A 23,499-nucleotide genomic window follows, 5' to 3' on the forward strand; every position below is an offset into this window, starting at 1 on the left:
TGCATTGGAGAGAGAACAGGATGCTGGTTAGAATACAATCTTTGTCAATAAGTAATAGTCATATTTATAGAGTGCTTCCTATTTACCAAGGACTGTGACAGGTATTCTCAATATTTTTTATCTCTGAATCAGCATGATAATCCCCAAACTAAGTATGATGGGCCTCAATTTATAGTTCAAGGTACTGAGCCTCAAAAAATTTAAATCCTGTTCAGGGTCAAAGTACAATAAGTGCAAGTTTATATGGGTGGGTCTGACTTTAAGGCCTGGGCTGTTTCCACTTTATCCAATAGACCCCAAACCTATTTGGGCATCAGTTTGCCTGGAGCATATGTTAAAGCACATTTTCCAGTGATGGCCTGAGAATCAAAGTGTTGCCAGTTGGATTCCGAGTCAGGGCACATCCCTGGGTTGTGCGCCAGGTCCCCAGTAGGGGGCATGTGAGAGGCAACCACACATTGATGTTTCTGTCCCTCTCTTTCTCCCTCCCTTCTCCTCTGTCTAAAAATAAATAAATAAAATCTTTAAAAACCCCACATTTTCCAGCCTCCTACTCAACATTGTCTCAGAAGATGGTAAAATTAGTATAGCATTTTTCTCTCAGCGTTGTTGTTAAGATTTCAAACAGTAAGGTATATTGAAGTGTTTCATAAACTTTAAATTTAACATAGATATGGTTTAATGGCCATAATGGTTTATTATATAATCATCTTATTCCCTTTGTTTTATATTTATATTATTTTATTAATTATTTTATTGTTACATTTTGTGGTAACATTTGTTAGTAACATTATATAATTTTCAGGTGTACATTGTAATTTAATATCTGCATACACTATAGCATATACAGATACACTATATACCTACACGGGATTCCATTTGTTGTCGTTCATTTGACCCCTTTTTACACATTTTGCTTTTCTTGTACCCCACCTTCTCCTCTGGTAACTACCAATCTGTTGTCTGCAGTAAGGTTGTTTTTATTTTGTTTGTTCATTTCTTTTTTGTTTTATATTCTACATGTAAGTGAAATCACACGGTTTTTGTCTTTTTTCATCTGACTTATTTCACTTAGCATAATACCCTCACAGTTCATCGATGCTGTCATAAGTGGCAATATTTCATTGTTTTTATGCCTGAGTGTGTGCATGTATATGTATACATCTTCTTTATCCAGTCATCCCACAATGGACACTTGGGTTGCTTGCATATCTTGGCTATTGTAGATAATGCTGCAATGAATTTAGGGGTGCATATATCTTTTCAAATTAGTGTTTTTGTGTTCTTTGAATAAATAACCAAAAGTTTAGACTGATAAGAAAAGATACTACATTTGATGTTAGCCAAAAGTCCGAGAAGCCATATGGATAAATACCCAGAAGTTTAATACCTTTCTTTTGATTTTTTACTCAGGAAATAATTTTCTGATAATTAATTAGGCTCATCAAGTACCTTGAAGCCTGAAAAGGGAGATTGAAATTATGTTTCAGCTTGGTAGTATCCATTTTATAAATCAAGGAACATTTTATTTCTAATTCCCCAATCTCAATAATTTCTTTATGAACTAAAATCACAAAGTTTTTTTAAAAAAGATTTTATTTATCTTTAGAGAGAGGGGAAGGGAGGAAGAGAGGGAAACATCTATGTGTGGGAGCAAAATGGATGTGTGAGAGATACATCAATCAGTTGCCTCTAGCTCACTCCCAGCTAGATAACTGACCTGGAACCCAAGCATATCCCCTAACTCGGTATGGAACCAGTGACCTTTCATAGGCTGGCACTGAATTCACTGAGTCACACCAATCAGGGCATGAAATAAAATTTTGAAATCAGCAAAATTGAGGAATGAAGTTCAAAGCAGAAGAGGTATAAATTATTTTAATTAGGGACTTCATTGGAGTAGAATGTTAAGTTTTTACTTGGAGGTTGATTTGTGAATAGTACAAAATTAACTTGCTTTGATGTGAGACCACCTTTTTTCTTGGTTGTAATATACCATAGCTAGTATTAGCTTGAGCCAGAAAATGTAACGGGACCATATCTATGGCCCCTTTAAAAACCCCTGCCTCCTGTTCCTTCCTCCGCTGCCCCCCTATCCCTAACAAGAGTGGTGTTTTTGTTTTGATTAGAGAATCAAGAGTTTATTTAAGTCAGTCAACTGTCGAGGAGCGATATCTCAAATGCTTTTTCCAGTAGTAAATTCACCAGGAAAGGTCTGATCTTCCGCCCCAAGAGAAATTCTAGGTATTAATTACTCTCCCAAGTGGGGTTTGAAGTTCTATGTAGATTAGCATTGTTTTCCACTGACCAGGAAAGACTGGTAGTTTACTAATAAGCAAATACCCTTGCTATTTTTTTGCAATGTTCCCAAAGGCACTCAGCAGGCACTTACTAAATACATTCTCCAAGAAAGGTTAAGCAGTTTCCCCAAGACCACACAGATCGAAAAAGTAAGGAGGAGGGGACTAAAAGTGCCTGTTTTATCCAGTTACACTCCCATAATTACTCAAACCGCCTTATTCTGAGTCCGAGGACCGGCTTTCAAGGGGACATGAAAGGAATGCCCCAGAGGTGAGAGCCAGGAAATCAGGAGAGAGAGGTGCTTTTCCCGGCATGCTCTGCAGCACACCGAGGGGCGCCAGACCTATCCCGGCGTGCATCGGGGAGCGCCCAAGGGCGATGGTTCCCGGTTCCTGGAGGGGCACGCGAAGTTAAACCGGTAGGTATGAGCTTTCTTGGTTTTAAGACCTTGCTTTTTCGTTTTTCCTTTATGAGTACAACCCCCTAACGGCAGAAAAGGAGGCCCTCTAACTGTCCTCCCTTTCCGCGTGCGAATGACTTTCGGCGCCGCTTCGAGCACAGTGCCAGGTGATTAGCGGTTAGGGGCAGGACTGAGCTGAGCACGTGACTAAAGCTGGCAGCCAATGAGTAGCCGGGTGGTCCAGCAGCGCGAGGATTCCCGGACCCGTGAGCGGAGCGGGACGGCGCGTGGGTCCGCTCCGATCGGCCCGGCAGGTACGCGCAGGCGCCTTAGTTGCCACGCGTTCCGTCCATCCCCACGCGCCAGTGGCGTGTACTTTGCGCGAGGTGTTAAAGAGTCAGTTTGGGTGTATTTTGTGGGAGCGGGGAAGGAGAAGGTTGAGGGGGGCAAAGTCATCACGTGGACGCCACAGCCAATCGCGGGCCGAGGCGCACCCACAGCTTTCCCCGGCGCCCCGGGGTGCGACGTGTTCAGTGAGGTTCAGCTCAGCCCTGACGGCTGGAGCTTTTTTTCGAAGCGCCTATGCAGCTTGTAAAATCTGGCCACGGGTTTTCGCGGTCTTCAGCACCGCTGTGAGCACGGACGACAAGTTCTCATCAAAATGGCTGCTGGAAAGAGTCGCCGAGCAAGGGGAGCGCTGGGGCCGCGTGAAGGTCACATGATGAGGTTGGCAGCGCGTGCTGCTGGCGCGGGGAAGGGGGAGGATGGGAGAGGGGAAGGCGTAGTCAGTCACGTGCCGTCGACTGCGCCGTCCTGTGCCTTTTCTGTTGTTTTTCAGCGACCAGATTGTCTCCTTTTACTCCTCCCACATGAAAGCGTGTCAAGCCTCGCGGAGAACCTGTATGGTGTGGTGGAATGAACCGACGTCTGGGAGTTAGAGGCCTGGGGTTTATCTAAGCCTTGGCTACTTTTGTAATTAACAAGTCATGTTGCCACTCTTGGCTTTCATTTTCTCCTTTATATTTTAGCTGTGTATAGATTATTTTTTTAAGGTCCTTCATGTGGTGTATTACCTCTGCCTTACCCCAATGTTATGCAGGTAACAAAGGAATTAACAGTGAGCAAACTATTCACAATTATGAGACAATTCCATCTTTTCACAGCAGTTCCTTCTCCCAAGATTGTTACAATGATGTGGGAAATCTGGTGGTGGTAATTTGTTATAATATTCTAGCACATTTATCCATATTTATCAATGGCATTTGTGTTCTGTACTTGCTCCTTTTCTTATGTGAAAACTATTCTTTTAGACGTTTAGTCCCTGTATATTTCCTGGGAAGAAATCGAGGTTAGTATTGTTATACCTGGAGATGAGGGAACACAAGTAATTAGAAGGGACTTGCTAAGGCTTCTCCACTTGGTGGGCCAGTTCTTATAAAACAGTTGAGGCTCCCTGCCACCAGCCTTTGGTACTCTTCTCCCAGCTACAGCCCTTCACTTTACCAGAGGTCAAGGTCTTTAGTGAAATGGAAGAAACATACATTATGTATTTTTCATATCACTCTTTAGGGTTTATGCTACCCTTTGGTGTATCTTCAAGGGTTTTTGAATTTGTGGGAGCACGATCTGGGAAACACTTATTGAGCAATTGTAATAATAGTTTTTTACTTTTGAGCAATTATAATAATAGTTACTATCTTTCTAGCATAGTACCTTATATGTCTTAATTCATTTAGTTCTCATAAAAAACCTATAAGGTAAGTACTATTATCTCCACTTACTGATGAGGGAAATAGCAAAAGAGAGATTAAGTAATTTGCATAAGGTCATATGGCTGATAATTTTATGGAATTCCAACCTGAATTCCTTTTGAAAACTTGACAAAATAATTCTAAAGTTCATTTGGAGGAACGAACCTGTAAAGTAGGAAAATTTTTTAAAGAGAAAAGTGAGGTGGGGAGGGAATTACACTAGTGAATATACAAATAAAGCTGTGATAGTAAGTAGTAAGTCTGGAGTAGAGCAGTGGAAAAGAATAATAAATTTAGAAATATATTAGGCTGTCTTGTACTATAAAAGTGGCTTTTCATAGTGGTTGAGAAAACTTCAAAGTTATAGTGGGACAATTTTTTTTATGTAAAAATTATTTTTACTAACTTGTAAGGGAAATTGAACATTTTCTATTTTTATTTATTCGATTTATTTACTTTTTAAAAAAGATTTTATTTATTTAATTTTAGGGAAAGGGGAAGAGAGGGAGAAAGAGAGAGAGAAACCTCAATGTGTGGTTGCCTCTCATTCGCCCCTTACTGGGGACTTGGCCCACAACCCAGGTGTGTGCCCTGACTGGGAATAGAACCAGCGACCCTTTGGTTTGCAGATTGGCACTCAATCCACTGACCTACACCAGCCAGGGCTAGATTTATTTACTTTTAATTTTTATGAAACAATTGACTAACCAACCATTTGGGGAAAAAAAGAATTGTACCTGAAACTGTAAATAAAATGAAATCCAGGTGAATTAGGTATTTAAATATAAAATGTGAAGTCAGAAAATTACTACTTTGAAAAATGGATAAACAGTTTTCCAATTTTGTACTAGGATGAGTTGTTCTAAGCCTGACTGCAAAGGCAGAATCCATAAAAGCAAAGATTGATAGAATTATTGCATAAAACAACCTTTAGTTGGCAAAAACACTATAAAGTTAAAAAACAAATTTATTCATTTAGTATTCATTTAACATATTTACTGAGTACTTACTATGTGCCAGGCAGTTTTTCAGGTATGGGGAATACAGTGATGAGCAAAGCCAGGCAAATAGTGCGGGGGGGGAATCTTGTACCATGTGTTGTACCTAGGTTAATGACCTTAATGTCAATTGGATGGGCAAAAGACATGAATAGGTAGGTCACGTACACAGGGACATAAAAATGACCAATAAAGATAAAAATATATCATTTTTCAATTATAAACAACATAAAATAACTTCCCACCACAGCCTAAATGGCAAATTGGCATTTATGTAATAATATATTAATATCTGGTATTGGCATAGGAGTGGGGAAATTGATACATTCATACACTGCTGTTGGTGGATATTTACATGAACATCCTTAATGGAGGAGGGCATTTTGAGTATACTTATTGAAAGTATTAAAAATCTGTATGTCCTTTGACTCAGCAGTGCCTTATCTGTGTTAAGGCACTAATTCATAGGCTTGCAAACATTTTCTTTTAAGAGTTGTCTTGCAGTATTTTTATAATAACAAAAACTGAAAAAGCAGGTATTGTATAATAGGAGATTAGTTAAGTAAATATAGTGCCTTCATAGAAGGTAATATCTTATAGCTTATAGACATGATACAGATTTCTATTAATGACTTGGAAAGCATATCTATTTTCTTAAGTGTGAAAAGTAGGTTACAAAATTATGTGTAACATGATCACATTTTTGTAGGAAGATACTTATATGTGTTAATTTAAATAGCTGTCTGAAATGTCATCAAAGGTAATCTGGTGCCCTGACTGGTGTGGCTCAGTTGATGGAGCATTGTCCCACAAAAGGAAAGGTTGCTGGTTTGACTCCCTATTGGTGCATATACTTGCATTGTGGCCCAACCCCTTGTTGGGCTGTGTGCAAGAGGCAACTGATTGATGTTTCTCTCATATATCATTGTTTCTGTCCCTCTCTTTCTCCCTCCCTTCCATTCTTTTTGGAAAGAAAAAATAAAAATTTTAAAGAAAGTTAACTATGAGGTCTGGAATGGTATATATAAAATTTGAACTACCAGTGATTTTATTTGAGTGGTAGGATTTTTGTATGAATTAATTTTTTTATATTTTGGATGAATTTAATTAAAGAAAATAAACTTTTAGAACTGTTACATTTATAGAAAAATTGCAGAAAATGTTATAGAGTTTCCATGTACCCAACACCTAGTTTTCCCTATTAATAATATGTTATGTTAGCATGGTACATGTTATAATTAAGTAATCAATAAATGCTGATACATTACATAATTCAATCATATTTCTTTGTCTTTTAAGTAATATTTATTAAAGATTTTATTTATCTTTAGAGAGAGGGAAAGGGAGAGAGAAAGAGATGGAGAAAAACATCAGTGTGTGATTGCCTCTCACATGCTCCCCATTGGGGCCCCAGCCCACAACCCAGGCATGTGCCCTGACTGGGAACTGAACAGTGACCCTTTGGTTTGCAGGCCAGCACTAAATCTACTCAGCCACACCAGCCAGGGATATTCTATTAAAATAAATTTTTAAAATATTTTGTTTATTTATTTTTAGAGAGAGGGAAAGGGAGGGAGAAAGAGCGGGAGAAAAACATTGATGTGTGGTTCCCTGTCATGTGTCTTCTAATGGAGACCTGGCCCATAACCCAGGCATGTGCCCTGACTGGGAATCAAACTGGCAATCCTTTGGTTTGTAGGCTGGCGCTCAATCCACTGAGCCACACCAGCCAGGACAAATTATTACTATTATTTTTAAAAGTGTTTATTTGAGCCAAACTGACAACATATGTCACTATCTCAAATGCTCTGGAAAATGACAGATTTGCCCCCTCCTTCCCTCCCTCCCTCCCTCCCTCCCTCCCTTCCTTCCTTCCTTTCGGTGTATACTTAATATATTTTTTTAAAGTAAATTTTATCGATTATGCTATTACCGTTGTCCCAATTCCCCTCCCCCGCCTTTGCCCCACTCTGCTTGGTACCCCTCTTCCCTCCAGCTGTTCCCTCCCCTTAGTTCATGTTCATGGGTGGTGCATGTAAAATATTTGGCTTCTCCGTTCTCTATACTATTCTTAACATCCCTCTATTTTTTACCTACCAATTAGGCTTCTAAATTCCTATATCTTTTCCTCCATTCTCCCCCTTACCCCTCCCCACTGATAACCCTCCAACTGATATCCATATCTATGATTCTGTACCTATTCTGGTTATATGCTTAGTTTGTTTTGTTTTTTTAGTTCAGTTGTTGATAGCTGTGAGTTTGTTGTCATTTTACTATTCATAGTTTTGATCTTTTTATTAAATAAATCTCTTTAATATTTGAGAAGGGGTCAAGGTAATTTTTGAAGGTAGAATTTGCTGATTGATTAGTTGTGGGCATTAAGAGAAGGAGAGGAATCAAAGATAAGTGCAAGTTCTTAGCTAGAGCAACTGGTGTCATGTAAACAGAGATGGAAAACTGGAAAGGAGCTAGTCTGGGGTTTAAAATGAAGAGTTTAGTTGGATATGTTGAGTTTGTGATCCTCACTAGATAGTCCAGGAATAACCATTGAGTTGGGAGTTGACTGATCAAGTCTGGACCCCAGAGTCAAAGTCAAGGCTGTGAATATATATTTGGGATGTCATCAGTACATAAATTATGTTTAAAAACATGGGTCTGGTACTGACCAGTGTGCTTAATGGATTGGGTGTCATCCTGCAACCCAAAAGGTCACTGGTTCGATTCCCAGTCAGGGCACTTGTCTGGGTTGCAGGCCAGGTCCTCAGTTGGGGGTGTGCCAGAGGCAACCAATTGATGTTTCTCTCCTTCTTTTTATACCTGTCTTCCCCTGTCTAAAAATAAAGAAATAAAAACTTTAAACAAAACCAAAACAACATAGGGTCTGGTGGAATCAGCCAGGGAGTAGAGAAGAGGGCTAGCGACTGATTGTTGAGACTTAGTTGAAAAGCAAGGACAAGAGGAATAGGTTTCATTTAGATTTCTTTTGTGTCTGCATCAGCGTAGTATTTACTGAACAATATCAATATGGTATAATAATAAATAATGCCATCAAGATGATTGTAATGCAGTCTAAGCTCTTCCTGTTATGGGAGCTGAATCCTCAGGTATTTATCACTGTATTACTTAGGGATTTCCACTTTCTTGGGCATAAACTCTAAATTTCATAACGTAGCATACCAGAGCCATCATTTTCTGACTCTACCCTACCTTTCTCTACTCTTACTCGGTTTCCTCTTTAATACTCCTATCATTCTTTGACTTTAGAGCTTTTGTTTTGGCAAAAGAGAGTAAATAATTAAAACTAGATTTTACAATACACGATCATATGGACCATCAGCTGAGATTTGTAGAATTTTTTTTATGGTGACTTTGGTTTTAATGGTATTCATTGTGATGGAAGTTAGCTAGTACAAAGTTTAATGAAGTGATGTCAGGAGTTTTAGTTCAGACAGTTTAGGAATGTTTTAATCTCTAGGACTGAACAATGCTTATTCTTTGGAGGCAAGCTAGTATAATATTCTTCTTTCACTTGCCCACTTTCCCACCCACTTTCTCAGTAGTCAGGAATTCTATTTTAACATTACATGTGTACTTTGAGCTCTTTGCTGTAGAAGAAACCCAGTGTAATAAGTTCGGTAGACTCAGCAGTCCTCTCCCCAGGAATGTCCATTAAACTATTGCATAGAGGGAGGCTTAATCATGTAAATTATAGGTGTGAGCGTTTCAGTCTGTGAGCTCAAAGTAGACCTAATTATTTTGTCATTCAATTGTAAGCATCTATTGAGCACTTACCTTATATGGGAATTGTATGAGGTGCTGTAGGGGACACACAAAAGAAATAAAAGGTATGGTTCCCTGCACATGAATCCATGACAGTTTAGTCTAGGAACTGAAACATAACATTAAAAAGGAATTTAATCTTAACAAGCAGTGTGTCAGTAGGTGAAAAGTACTGTGGTATAAATCAAGGACTTTGTATTTTTTAAGCCCATAATTTTATTCTCAGTTATATGCAGCCTTATCATACATCAGTTTTTAGCATTTTGACCTGACCTGAAAGCTCTGTGATTTTTCCTATCCTTGAACATTTCTAGTTTCAGTAAGATACTGATTTGGCTTTTTGTTTGATGTGATGATAGCCCTCTATAGAGAGTGCCCTGCCAGTGTATTGCATTCAAACATTTTTTTTTTCATATCAATAGAGCAAATACAAGGCAGAATGTCATTTATCACTTATAAGTAGAGGAGGCATACTTTCATAGTTTTGTTATGTGTAGGTTTTTCTAGACATATTTTCTATCTAAGGGTAGGGGAGAAGAGTATAGAACCTAGAAAACAAATTATTTTTGTGTGTATGAATATGAATTTAAAAGTACAATTACTTTTTTTTAATATATATTTTGTTTATTATTTATTTTTAGAGAGAGGGGAAGGGAGGGAGAAAGAGGGAGAGAAACATCAATGTGTGTTTGCCTCTCACATGGCCCTCACTGGGGGACTTGGTGTGCAACCCAGGCATGTGCCCTGACTGGGAATCGAACAGGCAACCCTTTGGTTTGCAGCCCATGCTCAATCCACTGAGCTATACCAGCCAGGGCAAAAGTACAATTACTCTTGAACAACATGGTAGTTCAGGGTGCTGACTCCTGCACAATGAAAAATCCACATGTAATTTTTGACTCCCCTAAAACTTAACTACTAATAGCCTATTGTTGACTGGAAGCCTTACAACATAAACAGTTGATTAACACATATGTGTATGTGTTATGTACTGTAGTCTTATAGTAAAGTAGCTAAAGAAAAAATGTTATTAGGAAAATGATAAGGAAGAAAAAATACATTCACAGTACTCTATTTAAAAAAATTATTTATTTTTAGAGAGAAGGGAAGGAGAAAGAGGGAGAGAAACCTCAATGTGTGGTTGCCTCTCATGTGCCTCCTACTGGGGACCTGGCCCACAACCCAGGCATGTGCCCTGACTGGGAATAGAACCGGGACCCTTTTGTTAACAGGCCCATGGTCATTCCATTGAGCTACACCAGCCAGGGCTAAAGTACTCTACATACTGGAAAAAAAAAATCCATGTAAGCTGACCCATGCAGTTTAAACCTACATTGTTCAAGGGTCAACAGTACTTATTTTTATTATTTTTGTTATGAAAGCAGTTTTCTTCTTATTTGAGAAATATAGATAAACACGAAGAAGGAAATAAAAAATTTCCTACCACTGTTAACCTTACTGATATACTTCTAGTCTTTTTTTTTTTTTTAAGTGGCAAATCCCCCTGCCCCCAAGGAACTTATTATACCAGTCTTCACAAAATTTTGTATTTTTATTTTTTAATTTATTAATCTTTGAGAGATAGAGGAAGGAAAAGAGAGAAGCATCGATTGGTAGTTTTACTTATTTATGCATTCATTGGTTGCTTCTTGTATGTGCCCTGATTGGGGATCCAACCTGCACCCTTGGCATATGAGATGATGCTCTAACCAAATGAGCTACTTGCCCACGGCACAGGTTTTGTTTTTTAGTAATAAAATGAATAACTCAGATACCTGTAGAAGCATAAAAAATTCCTAGTTATTTCAATCTTTCTTCAATGCATCATAGTTTCTGTATATTCCTACCACTCTTATTAGCTTTGTTTAGTGCTTTTTTTTTCTTTCTCCCCCCCCGCCCAATCCCTGTTTAGTACTCTTAAAAGATGGTGCCCAGGCTTCCAGCTAAGGTTGAGGCATAGGTAGATACTCTTCGCACAACCAAAAGAAGAATAACAACCTATTTAAAAACAAAAAACAACCAGAACTATCAGAAGATTGAACTGTGTGGAAGACCAGCAAGCAAGGAGTTAAAGAAGAAATATTGACACAGACTGGTAGGAGGGGAGGAGATGGGCAGCCAGGGTGGATAGGATGTGTGGTAAAGGGTGGCTGCAGAGCCAGGTTGGTGAGGCAGAGGCTGGCAGTCCCACATTCGTGTGTGAATAAACTGGGAGAAACAACTGGTGAGGGAGACAGACTGCACAACCCAGGGTTCAGACTCGGGGAAAGAAAGCCTCAAAACCTCTGGCTATAAAAACCTGTAAGGGTTGTGGCAATGGGAGAAACTCCCAGACTCACAGGAGAGTTCACTGCAGAGTCTCGCAAGGTCCTAGAATGTACACAAACCCACTCACCCAGGCATCAGCACCAGAAGGGCCCAATTTGCTTGTGGGTAGTGGGGGGAAGTGACTGAAAGCTGGCCAAGAATCAGCAAGCAGCCTTGTTCCCTCTCAGACCCCCTCCCCCCACAGATAGTGCCACAATACAGTGAAGTGAGTTGCCTGGCCCTGGTGAATACCTAAGGCTCCGCCCCTTATAACAGGACAGGTGAGGCAAGACAAAAAAATATGGCCCAAATGAAAGAACAGATCAAAACTTCAAAAGTAAAACTAAGTGATGAAGACATAGCCAACCTATCAGATGCAGGGTTCAAAACACCGGTAATCAGGACGCTCACAGAAATGGTTAAGTATGGTCACAAAATAGAGGGAAAAGTGAAGGCTATGCAAAGTGAAATAAAGCAGAATATACAGGTAACCAACAGTGAATGGGAAGGAATCTGGGACAGAAGGAAGAAATTAAATATTTAACCAGAAGAGAATGAAGAAACAAGAATTCAAATATATATAAAGAGAGGCTTAGGAACCTCCAGGACAACTCTAAACGTTCCAACCTCAGAATCATAGGGGTGCCAGAAGAAGAGAAAGGGTAAGAAATTGTAAGCTAATTTGAAGAAATGATGAAGGCGAACTTCCCCAATCTGGCAAAGGAAGTAGACTCCCAGGAAGTCCAGGAAGCTCTGAGAGTCCCAAAGAAGTGAGACCCAAGGAAGCACACACCAAGGCTCATCATAATTACATTACCCTAGATTAAAGATAAGGGGAGAATCTTAGAAGCAACAAGAGAAAAGGAGACAGTTACCTACAAAGGAGAGCCCATAAGACTGTCAGCTGATTTCTCAAAAGAAACCTTCCAGGCAAGAAGGGGCTGGAAAGAAGTATTCCAAGTCATGAAAGGCAAGGACCTACATCCAAGATTGCTCTACCCAGCAAAGCTATCATTTAGAATGGAAGGGCAGATAAAGTGCTTCCCAGGTAAGGTCAAGTTAAAGGAATTCATCATCACCAAGCCCTTATTATATGAAATGTTAAAAGGACTTATCTAAGAAAAAGAAGACCAAAACTATGAACAGTAAAAGGACAAACACACAACTATCAACAATTGAACCTAAAACAAACACAAAAACAAACTAAGCAAACATCTACAACAGGAACAGAATCACAGAAATGGAGATCACATGGAGGATTGTCAGCCGGGAGGGAGAGGAGGGAGAATGGGGGGAAAAGGCACAGGGAATAAGAAGCATAAATAGTAGGTAGAAAATAGACAGGGGAAGGTTGAGAACAGTATAGGAAATGGAGAAGCCAAAGAACTACTATGTGCAACCCATGGCCATGAACTAAAGTGGGGGGGGCATGGTGGAGGGAGGGGGGTGCAGGGCAGGAGATAAAGGGGAGAAAAAAATGGGACAACTGTAATAGCATAATCAACAAAATATACTGGGGGAAAAAATATGCCATCCACAACAAGATATAATGAAGTCCAGATTTAGGCAAGCAAGGCCAGGATATAGAGGAATTATTTCTGCCCTGGCTGGTGCGGCTCAGTGGATTGAGTGCCGACCTGCAAACCAAAAGGTCACTGGTTCGATTCCCAGCCAGGGCATATGCCTGGGTTGCCTACCAGGTCCCCGATGTGGTGTGTGGGAGAGGCAACTGATTGATATATCTCTCACACATCAATGTTTCTCTTTCACCCTCCCTTCCCCTATGTCTAAAAATAAATAAATAAAATAAAATAAAATAATTATCTCCTGTCAGGATCTTGGTACCACATCTTCATTTTAGAGTCTTTTGCAGATGTGTCCCATTTTGGCTTATATTGGACTTACTTTGTTGGTATTTAAAACTTTAGTTTTGCTAACATATCCTAACAATTTTCCAATCTTTTCCCAATAACTGTTTACCTACTGATGTAACAGAACTGGCCAGCCTGTCTTTCATGTATTTTTTGCTTCCCCTGTGTACCTTCATTGGAAGAGCTAGCAGCAGAACATCGAAACATTGGCCAGTCAGAGAATAGAGAGAGCAAAGCCTTTGGAAAATCTACACATTTTATAATTATTCTCCAAATAATATAATGATGACTATACATTTTCTAGATACTTTTTTTAGGATTCCTGAAATGGCAGAAAGTAAGTACTTGGATAGTAATCAGAAACTGACCTCTTGGCTTCTTCTTCAAAAAGTATTGGAAAACCTGTTTGTTTGTTTGTTTGTTTGTTTTCAGGAAAATATGCCATTGTAGTCTTACCCTTATTATCCAACACTATATCTGAACTCTGTCGCCTGTCAGCCTTCCATTTTTCATGGCTGTTATTGGCTCTTATATTCATAGACCAGGGATTGGCAAATTTTTTTTATGTAGGATCAGATAGTACATATTTTAGGTTTTGTGGGCCAGAGGATCACTCCCTCAATAGCTCAGCTGTGTCATTGTGTTACAAAAGCAGCCATAGATATTACATAAATGAGTGAATGTGACTGTGTTCTAATAAAACTGTAAAAAGAGACACCGTGTTTTGATAACACCTTTTGTATATCTACCACCTTTACCATCTGTGAAGATAGAATAGTAGAATGCTAGGTTGGAAATATTTTTCCTTCAGAATTTTTGAAGGCCTTGCTTCTAGCTTCCACTGTTCTTTTTGAGAAGTCCCTTGCTATTCTGATTTCTTGATCCTTTGTTTAAACCCATTCTCTCCACCCCCCAGGCTTCTCCTGGTTCCTACTACTTTTGTGTGTTCCTCTTATAAGTTACTTAAATGTCATCATTTTTCCTTATCATTGGGGAATAGTAATATCTGAGTCTTGTGAGGATTGATGAGATCAGAATGTAAAACACTAAAAACAATGCTTGGCATATAGTAAGCACTTAGTGAATATTCGTTGCTATTATCGTATCATCGTTTATAAGCTGAAATGCCTTTTTCAGTGTGGTTTTGAGAGACCAACTATTTCTTGGAACTGGGGTGTTCCTATAGTATGAAGTCTTGATTTCATAGACAAAGTCTGGGATAGGTTGAAGCCATACCAGAGGGCTCTAGGGTTAGAGTGGGAATAAGACAATTCTGTAGCCCTGAGCTAGTATAGAGGTGGGAGTCACATAAGAATTTGGTCCCACGTTCATGCACTAAATTTGGAAGGAGAGGTCAGACAGAGTACACGTGTACCTTTTCCCACTCAGGTGACCCCTTCCTTACCAGGATTATGCATGTTAGTGTCAATCATAGTATTTTCCAAGGTGTTAACTATATTTGTATTTTTGAAATGAAAGCTTTTCAGCACTTCAGGTTACTTTTTAGTTCTTTTAAAGTGCTGTCATTGCCTTTTTGTTTTAAATAGTGTTGGTTTTTCAGCCAGCATTTTATATGGTCATTAAGAATTTAAGATAATCAAATTGATAGAGGTATCTGATATTGGTTCCATTTGAAATAGTAGATTTGAAAAGAGCCAGCTTTTTCCAGATTAGAATATTTTCATGCATACTTTATTTCCTCAAATTTTCCTTTTTGTTTTATTTGAGGACACTGCCTTCTGAGTGGCATGCTAGGAAAAATGTGGTTAGAAGCAGACCTGCATTGTCTTGATGACAAATAGGGAATCATCATAAAAGTCATTAATTATTTATTTAAATGTATTTATTTTTGCTAAGCCTTAGATTATATGAAATACACTTGCATTGCCCTACAATTTCAGCTAGTTATTTTACTACTAGTGTTTGGTCCAACAGGATGGGAAATTCATTCCCAGTCCCCCCAAAATAGCTGTCTTTTATAGATGCTTATATGCCAGGCATTGTTGTGTTAAGTACCATCATCTAACTTAATCTCCTAAGGGTCTCTTTCTCCTGACCTTGTTCTGTTATAGTGTATTCTTATATATCAGCCAGAGAGATGCTGTTAAATCAGAGATGTTGCTAAAATGCTTTAAAGTCAGGTCATGTCATGCTCAGAATCTCCCAATAGCTTCCTACTCCTGGTAAAGTAAAAGCTAAAATCTTGATAATGGCCTACCAGGTTCTGTATTATCTGATGCCTCTTATTTCTTTGACCTCATCTTTTACTACCCACTGCCCACTCTCAACTCCGTCTCCTTAGATTCCTTGTTTTTCCTCGATCATGTCCTTTCATTACTGATATTCTCTGTCTGGAACACTGCCTGGCTTGTTTCCTCAATTCTTTCTTTTTTTCTTTTTTCTTTTTAAGAGCTAGAGGAAGGGAGGGGGCGGGGGAGAGAGACACACACACATAACACAGAGACCGACATTGACATTGATGTGAGAGAGAAACATAGATTGGCTGGTTTGTGCACTGACCAGGGATTGAACCTGTAACTTGGGTATGTGTTCTGACCAGGAATCGAATCTGCAGTCCTTCAGTCTACAGGACAACAGGCCAACCAACTGAGCCACATTGGTTCGGTCTCCTTAATTCCTTCATGTCTTGAATCAGATTTTGCTTTTTTCCCTCTCTTCTCTGCTTAATTGTTTTTTTCTTTAGCACCTGTTATTAGGTGACATGCCATATATGTTATTTATTTTGCTTGTTGTTTCTTTTACTAATATTTAAGTACCACAAGGCAGAGATTTTTGTCTATCTTGTTTACTGCTGCCTCTACATTACTTAGAACAATGTGAAGCACAGAGTAAGTGCTCAGGAAATGTTTGCTGAGTAAATTAGTAAATTGCTGCAATATTATGACATGGGCATCGTTATTGTCTTTATTCTGCAGATGAAGAAGCTAAAGCCCAAAGAGATTAAATCATTTGTTTAAGATCATGTAGCTCTTAACAATCCTGCTGAATGGCTTTATTTCCTGTTATATCTCATCATGCCTTCTGTGCTCAGTCATAGGACATAATTATTACTATTGTTTTTAGGACATTATTCTAAAAACTTGAATATTAGGACATATTCAAGTTTTTGTACCTTCACTCATTTTGTTTCCTTACTGGGAGTATTATTTTCCTTTTCTGTACTCTATTGAGGTAGAACTTCATTTGCACAATAAATGGTGATTTAGAGGAGTCAAATGTATGAAAGTTGTTGGGGAAGTGGAGGGATGAATATTGTGAGACAAGGTCACATGATGTTCAGGAAACAGATTTGGTCAGCGTGAGGTTTTGTTGAGGGGTATGATAGATGGTAAAATTAGAGAGGGACAGGGTTCTGGCCCTATTACTGGGAGCTCTGAGCTTCAAACTAAGGAGCTGATGTTTTTATCTTTTTGCCCTTTGACGCAGAAGAGTGATGGTGTATAATACTGCTTTAAAAAATACTTGATTTTACTGTGGTGATAAGAATGGCTTGGAGTGGTAAGAAGCTCAAATGAGGAAGAACATTTAGGAAGTTATTATTATAATGATATAGTCCTGAAGTGTGGCAATGAGGACTGAAGGTAAGAATTGAGAGTGAAAATGAAAGCACAGACATGAGATAGTTAAAATGTGACATAAAATTCAAACTCTTTACTGTGGTCTGTGTGATTTGACTTTTGCCTATCTCTGCAGCCTTACCTCCTACTACTTTTCCTTTCATTTTCTATGCTCTAGTCCCACAGGCTCTTCCTTATCTTGGCTTGGAATGTTCTTCAGGTCTGGTTCCTTCCTTGTCATTCAGTTCTCAGTTTAAATCACCTCAGATTTTTCCTGATCACCAGTCAGTTTTAAGCAAAGTCCTTTACCACTTCATTCTTTTTCACTGTTATAGTGTATAATTACTACCTGGCTTTAAAATGTGGTCCTCGGTCGTGTGGCTCAGTGGATTGAGGGCAGGCCTGAGAAAGAAAAGGTCACTGGTTCGATTCCCAGTCTGGGCATCTGCGTGCATCTCCTGTTGGAGGCTGCTGAGAGGCAACCAATTGGTGTTTCTCTCCCTCTCTTTCTCCCACCCTTACCCTCCCTCTAAAAATAAGTAGATAAAATCTTTTAAAATGTGTATTTGCCTTTCACTCTGTGTTAGAATGTCAATCCCATGAGAGAAGGAACTTTGTGATTTTCATTGCTATATTGTACTTAGAAAGGTGCCTGGCACATACTGGATTTGAAATAGGTCTTGCTAAATCACTGGAGTTGGAGGAGTTCCCTGAATCCAAACTTTTCAGCTTGGATATCTGTACCATTGATTGAAACAGAAAAGTCTGTAGGGATTTTAGATTTTGAAGGGAAGGTAGAGTCTGAGGTGGGGGCAGGACATCCAGGTGGTGATGTCCAGTAGTAGTGGGAGATGTTCAACTGTAATTTGTGAGAATGTTTAGGATTGAAGTTATAATCTTTTATTTTTATAACTGGACATATTTTAAATGTACAGATTGATGCATTTTTACAAAATGAGTGTACCCTGTATTTAGCATCTTGATCAAGAAAGAATTACTACTAGTCTCATGAGATCCCCTGGTGACTAGCAGTAGTAATCTTTTAATTGGTATTTGTTCTGTGTTCCTTTTGATTATAAACACTTTGAGGTAGGGGCTACATCAAAGTGGTTTAATAAGGTGATATTTGTTGATTATTGCTTAGAGGAGTGTTATTTTTATTAATAGTCAATCCTGGATAAGGAAAACATTTTCTCTAGGATTATATTCTGCAGGACTTTCCGGCAGTTCCTTCCAGTCTTCGTTTTTTCCCTTGTCTCTGAACTTCTGTAGCATCAGTCTACTCTACTTGATTTAACACTTTATTCTGTCTATGGTTCTTTAATTTTTTTCATGTGTTCAGATCATATCCCTTACCAGAAAGTAAGATCCTTGAGGTTGGGAACCTTGTCTTACCCCATAAGAGAATTCTTTATGAATTCCCTTAGTTCTTGTTACAGTGGTGATTAAATAAATGCTAAGTTAGTACTTCATGGCGAATTATTTTGAACCAATGCTACATTGATACTGTATGTTTGCTATGAAGAGTTCTTCAAATAATAATAATAATAATAAACAGTAGTAACATGTTCAGATGCAAATTTATGCTCACCATATACCAAACATTTTTAAATATTTTGACAAATTTTTTAAAATTAAACTTTTAATTTTACCTGGTCTTAATTACTTATTGTGTGATACCCTATTTTAAAGACTAAATCCTAAGTGTATTTGAAAACCTTAGATTCTCCTTATGTAATATTTTAATTACTGCTGAATACCCTATAAAATAACAGAGGCCTTGCTTATGGTGACAGAACTAAACCTTTGAATTACATTACTATTAAGGAGTGACAGGTGTGAATTAATATAATAATCCCACATTTATCAGGTCTTCATAGGTAGTTATCAGATAGCTTTAAATGCAAGGGAATTTCCAGTTTTTCATGATACATTTTTATTTTAAAGTATTTCACTCTTACTCATATATATGTGTGTATATAGGAATTTAGATGGTAGCTGATTTATTTGGGCAGCTTTTAAATTTAGTATCAGGTAGGCAGATATAGCGAAGAAATATGTGGCATTAACTTGTTTTTCTGCATGACTTGAAAACACAGTATGAGCCTGTGCAAGTGGGTTGGAAGGTTGCCCAGTTCAATTGAAGATTAAACAGCTATATATGTACCTAAAGCTGAAATTTTGTTTTCTATAATACTTTTCACTGGGTCATGGAGAGACCAACTCCCACGAGGTAGCCACAAATAAATGTAACGAGGGAGATGTTAATGCCCTGGGTGTCTTAATTTCAGTGAATGTTGTGTCTAATCACCTTAAACTTACTACTTTTATGAGATTTTCACAGTCACTTACTTTTTTTTGAAAAGTCTTCATCAGACAGGTTGATTCAGAAAATATGAGCATAATATTACTTAATTCTACATATTTCCCAATGCTGTCTTTGTTCTTGTTTGATTTTCTTGTAGCACTTTAGTATTTTCTCCTCCTGAGAGCCTTTCTGATTGAGGGACAACCATATTTAAGTTATTGTTTTTGTTAATTTTATTTATTTATTTAAAAAACATTTATTTATTTATATTCAGAGAGAGGGGGAGGGGAGGGAGAAGGAGAAGGGGAGAAACATTGATGCTAGAGAAAAACATCAATTGGTTGCCTCTTGCATGGCCCCAACTGGGGAGATCTGGCTTGTAACCCAGGCATGTGCTGTGACTCAGAAATGAACTGGTAACCCTTCATTCTGCAGGATGATGCCCAATCCACTGAGCCATGCTGATCAGGGCTTATTTTATTTTATTTTATTTTATTTTATTTTATTTTATTTTACTTTACTTTACTTTATTTTATTTTATTTATTTATTTTTTAAAGATTTTGTTTATTTATTTTTAGAGAGGGAAGGGAAGAGAGATAGAGAGAGAGAGAGAGAAACATCAATGTGTGGTTGCTGGGGGTCATGGCCTGCAACCCAGGCATGTACCCTGACTGGGAATTGAACCTGCGACACTGTGGTTCGCAGCCTGTGCTCAACCCACTGAGCTATGCCAACCAGAGCCTGCTAATTTTATTTTTTTAAGCATATAAATAATATGTATGCGGTAAAAAATCAAATGAAACTGAAGTTCATAGATTAGGAAAAAAATTCTTAATAGTATCTTCTCTGCACCCTGCTTTCCCTCCCCTCCTCCACTCTTTTTCCCTCCTCAATACTGCTGTTAATAACTTGGCATGCATCTTTTTTCAACTTTTCATCTATATTTACATATACAACTGCCCCCCTTTATCTGTGAGGATACATTCCAAGACCCCAAGTGGATACCTAAAACCATGGATAGTACTGAACCCTATATATATTCATACTATATTGTTTTCGTGTATGTACATACTTTTTCATTTAAAGGAAGCTCTTTAAAGAGCTTCCTGTGGCACATCTGAATTGTCAGCATTGCTATTCTTTTCTTTTTAAATCCTCACCTGAAGATATTTTTATTGATTTTAGAGGGAGAAGAAGGGAGAAAAGAGAAACATCGATGTGAGAGAGAAACATTGATCACTTGCCTGCCTTATGCACTCTGACCAGGGATTGAACCTGCAACCTAGGTACATGTCCTGAATGGAGATCAAATTTGCAACCCTTTTGGTGTATGTGATGATGTTCCAACCAACCAAGTCACCCGGCAAGGGCACCAGCATCACCACTCCTGCTCTTTGGGTCCATTATTAAATAAAATGAGGGTTACTTGGACACAGCAAACACTGTAATATCAGGACAGTTGATCTGATAACAGAGATAGCTACTAAGTGACTAATTGGGGTGGTGGTGGTAGGGGTTATCTGGTAACATATACTGCATGGATACAGGGACAAAGGGATGATTACTACATCCTGGGCAGGCCAAAGTAGGATGGTGTGAGCTTTTATCACACTACTTAGAATGGCAGCAATTTAAAACTCATGAGTTGTTTATTTCTGGAATTTTTCATTTAATATTTTTGGACTGAAGTTGACTGCAGGTAACTGAAACCACAGTAATCGAAATTGCAGATAAGAGAGATTTGTGTGTGTATGTGTGTATATACACATAAATATACACACGTTATTTTATTTTTTAAATTTGATTTACTTATTTTTAGAGAGAGGGGAAGAGAGGGAGAAAGAGAGGGAGAGAAACATCAGTGTGTGGTTGCCTCTCACTTGGCCCTCACTGGGGACCTGGCCTGTAACCTGGGCATGTGCCCTGACTCACATGTTATTTTTTTAAACCTGAAAGGAAACATCAGGATTTTTTTCACTTAATATATCTTAGAGATCTTCCTTTATTTGTATATATAATTTTACCTCATACTGTTTTGTATTGTGTTTGTTCCATAATTTATTTAACCATTACCTAAATGTCCTTGAGTATGGTATTTTCCAGATTATTTTAATCATTGCTATAGTGAACTCTGTGTTAATATTTCTTGTTTGTATTTTGTGTGTAAATGTTCATATTTCTAGACATAGATACCAAGAAATAAAATTGCTATGTTGAATGTATGTGCTTTTAACTTTATTTTTCCTTTAAGATTTATTTATTTATTTATTTATTTTTAGAGAGAGGGCAAGGAAGGGAAAGAAACATTGGTTGCTTCTGGTATGCACCCTTACTGGGGACCAAACTCTGCAACCTAGGGTATGTGCCCTGACTTGGAATTGAACCAGGAACCTTTTGCTTTGTGGGATGACACCCAACCAAATGAGCCACACCTATCAGGGCAAATGTATGTGCTTTTAAAACTTGATAAGTGTCAAATTGCACATGTAACACACCAGTATATCTTTATACAAAAAAATGTATGAGAGTACCTACTTTCTCACACCTTTTGCCAAACTAAATATTTCCTGGTCTGAAAAAGGGTTGATACATTGTTTTGATTTGCCATCTTTCTGATTAGTGGTGAAGTTGGGCATCTCTTCATATGATTATTGGCCTTTGTATTTCTTTTTTTGTGAATTGCATATTCATATTTTTTGTCATATATTGAATACTGGAATTCTTTGTGTTTGGATATTAGTTTAGATATTAATCCTCTGCCTGTCAAGTATGCTGTTAATGTTTTCCCCCAGTCTATTACTTACTTTCAACTTTTAAAAATGGTGTTTTCTACAATATGGAGGTTTTTTCTTATTTTTATATTTTATTGATTATGCTATTACAGTTGTCCCAGTTTTTCTCCCTTTGTTCCCCTCCACCCAGCACTCTGTACTCCCTCAGGAAATCACACCATTCATTGTTCATGACCATGGGTCTTGTGTGTATAAGTTCTTTGGCTACTCCATTTCCTATAGTGTACCCTACATCCCAGTGGCTTTTCTGTAACTACTTTTTTGTATTTCTTAATCCACTCACCTCTTCACCCATTTCCCCATACTCCTCTTTCATCTGGCAACCATCAAAATCTCCATTTCCATGATCCTGTCTCTGTTCTTTTTTATTTAGTTTGTTTTTTAGATTCAATTGTTGACAAGTATGTATTTATTGCCATTTTATTGTTCATAGTTTTGATCTTCTTTTCTTAAATAAGTCCCTTTAACATTTCATATAATAATGGTTTGGTTATGAACTTCTTTGGTTTTTTTCTTGTCTGGGAAGTTGTTTATCTGCTCTTTGATTCTAAATGATAGCTTTGCTGGGTAGAACAGTCTTGGCTGTAGGTCCCTGCTTTTCATGACTTTGAATATTTCTTGCCATTCCCTTTTAGCTTGCAAAGTTTCTTTTGAGAAGTCAGCTGACAGTCTTATGGGAACTCCTCTATAGGTAACTAACTGCTTTTCTCTTGCTGCTTTTAAGAGTCTCTCTTTATCTTTAACCCTTGGCATTTTGTTTGCTGTGTCTTGGAGTGGACCTCTGTGCATCCAGTTTGTTTGGGACTCTTGTGCTTCCTGGACTTGCATGTCTATTTCCTTCACCAGATTAGGGAAGTTTTGCATTATTTTTTTTCAAATAAATTTTCAGTTTCTTGCTCTTTCTCTTCTCCTTCTGGCACCCCTGTGATATGAATGTTGGAACACTTAAAGTTATCCAAGAGGCTGTTTATGCTATCTTCATTTTTTGGATTCTTTTTTCTTCTTGTTGTTCTGATTGGTGGTTTTTGGTTCCTTATGTTCCAAGTCATTGATTTGATTCCCGACTTTATTCAGTCTACTGTTGTTTCCCTGTAAATTGTTCTTTATTCAATTAGTGTATCCTTCATTTCTAGCTGGATCTTTTTCATGCTGTTGAGGTTCTCACTAATTTCCTTGAGCATACTTATTACCATTGTTTTGAACCCTGCATCTGATAGATTGCTCATCTCCATTTTGTTTAGTTCTTTGTCTGGAATTTTGATTTGTTTTTTCATTTGTGCTATGTTTCTTTGTCTCCTCATTTTGGTAGCCTCCCTGTGTTTGTTTCTATATATTAGGTAGAGCTGCTATGACTCCCTGTCTTGATAGTGTGGCCTAATGTAGTAGGTATCCTTTAAGGTCCAGTGGCAAAG

At 38.1% G+C, this 23,499-nt stretch overlaps 1 protein-coding gene and 1 pseudogene across 3 annotated transcripts in view; one reads left to right on the plus strand and one right to left on the minus strand.

The window, feature by feature from the left end:
• Positions 1-1,244: 1,244 nt before the first annotated feature.
• On the minus strand, positions 1,245-1,363 carry LOC123809090 (annotated as a pseudogene).
• Positions 1,364-2,633: 1,270 nt separating this feature from the next.
• The window catches only part of MGA (MAX dimerization protein MGA), a 159,584-nt gene continuing 138,718 nt past the window's right edge, over positions 2,634-23,499 (plus strand). Inside the window, exon 1 of one of the 3 annotated variants that reach the window (XM_045822092.1) lies at positions 2,634-2,719. The gene's annotated coding sequence lies outside the window, so the exon portion shown is untranslated. Of the gene's footprint in view, positions 2,720-2,951; positions 3,016-23,499 lie in introns of those variants that run through there. The other 2 variants (XM_045822090.1, XM_045822089.1) reach the window with 2 other exon arrangements.

Source organism: Phyllostomus hastatus, unplaced genomic scaffold (genome assembly GCF_019186645.2).
Source record: "Phyllostomus hastatus isolate PE091 unplaced genomic scaffold, TTU_PhHast_1.1 phas_scaffold_501, whole genome shotgun sequence".
In the NCBI taxonomy this organism is placed as follows: Eukaryota; Metazoa; Chordata; class Mammalia; order Chiroptera; family Phyllostomidae; genus Phyllostomus; species Phyllostomus hastatus.